Source organism: Prunus persica, chromosome G1 (assembly GCF_000346465.2).
Source record: "Prunus persica cultivar Lovell chromosome G1, Prunus_persica_NCBIv2, whole genome shotgun sequence".
In the NCBI taxonomy this organism is placed as follows: Eukaryota; Viridiplantae; Streptophyta; class Magnoliopsida; order Rosales; family Rosaceae; genus Prunus; species Prunus persica.
The window spans coordinates 11,820,276-11,822,189 of NC_034009.1; positions in this window are offsets into that span (position 1 = coordinate 11,820,276).

Here is a 1,914-nt window from a genome sequence, read left to right on the forward strand (position 1 = left end):
TCGGAGGCGTCTTGCCGAGACGACCAGGGCGAACGCCAATTTTTTGATGTCTGGGTACCGAACTTCGGCATCTTGCAATGCTTTACTAACATAATGCACTAGGTGTTCCGCGTTATCCTTTGATCGGATGAGCACAGAGCTAACAGCCGAAGCTGAAATGGAGAGATAAATCACGAGGATGTCTCCGTGCTCAGGGGTTGACAATAAAGGGGCCCGACCCATATACTCTTTGAGCTCGCTGAAAGCCGTGTCGCATTCAGCAGTCCAGGTGATGTTTCTTTTGGTGCCTTTAAGGGCCTTAAAGAATGGGGCGCATCAGTCAGTGGCTTTGGAGATAAATCTGGTCAGGGCTGCGACACGCCCTGTAAGGCTTTGGATATCTTTGACCGTCTTAGGTACCGTCATGTCTAAGATGGCCTGGATCTTTTTTGGATTGGCCTCAATACCCCTCTGGCTGATCATGAAGCCCAAGAATTTGCCAGAAGCCACCCCGAATGCACATTTGGTGGGGTTAAGCCTCATTTTGTACTGCTTCAGGATGGTGAACATGGCGGAGAGGTTAGGGATGTGCTGGTCAGCTGTGCGACTCTTGACTAGCATGTCGTCGACATAAACCTCCATGGTATTGCCAATCAGTGGGGCAAAAAGGTGGTTCACCAGTCGCTGGTACGTTGCCCCGGCGTTCTTGAGGCCAAAGGGCATCACCTTATAGCAGTAGAGGCCGCGGTCCGTAATGAAAGAGGTGTGGGCCTGATCTTTGGGGTGCATGAAGATCTGGTTGTAACCTGAATAAGCATCCATGAAGCTAAGGAGGGCGTGGCCGGCTGTGGCGTCGACTAGCTGGTCAATGCGGGGTAGCGGGAAGCTGTCCTTTGGGCAAGCCCGATTAAGGTTGGTGTAGTCGATGCACATGCGCCAGCCCTTTCTTGGCTTGCGGACCATCACGACATTAGCCAGCCATGTAGGATAATCAACCTCCCTGATGAATCTGATGCTACCCAATCGATCCACCTCCGCCCTCATGGCCACATAGCGTTCGGGATCATAAGCGCGACGCTTCTGTCGGACTGGTCTGACGGCAGGATTGACCCTAAGCCTATGGGATATGATGTCTGGTGATATGCCGGGCATGTCATTGTAGGACCATGCAAAGACTTCGGAGTTGAGGCGGAGGAAGGCGACCAGGTCAGAGCGAAGCTCTGGCGAGATGGAGGTACCGATCCGGACCTGTCTATCCGGGATGTCGTCATGAAGGGTAACCAGTTCCAGGTCCTCCATAGGTTCGGCCTGTGGTGCGGTGGACTCCTCCCTTGGGTCTTCAGGTGGTTCTGTGCCAGCTTGAGGAGGGGCGGGAGCCTTGGTTACTGCTAGGGCTTCACTCCGATGTTGGCGATTGGTGGATTTGACGGCTGAAGCATAGCAGTTTCGGGCCCCGAGTTGGTCACCGCGCACCATGCCTGGGCCATTAGGAGTGGGAAACTTCAACAGCAGCATATGCGTGGAAATAAAAGCCTTCATTTGGGCCAAGGCTGGGCGGCCGAGGATGACGTTGTAGGCTGTGGGACAGTCGACGATAAGGAAGGGGGTAGTGATCGTCGTCCGCTGGGGTGCGGCCCCAATTGATATAGGGAGATGAATGCTACCAATGGGCTGGACCACATCACCCGAGAAGCTCACAAGGGGTGTGATGCTTCGGTCGAGTAGGTGAGGCGGGACCTGGAGTTCATTGAAGGCCTCGGCAAACATCACACTGACTGAGCTGCCAGTGTCCACCAGGGTACGCCCAACGTCGAAGTTAGAAATGTCAGCCCGGATAATGAGTGGATCGTCATGGGGGAGGATAACACCACGCTCTTCCTCCTCGCAGAAGGTAATAGGGGCCCAGCCAGTCCTGTGGGTCTTTGGCAAGCATCC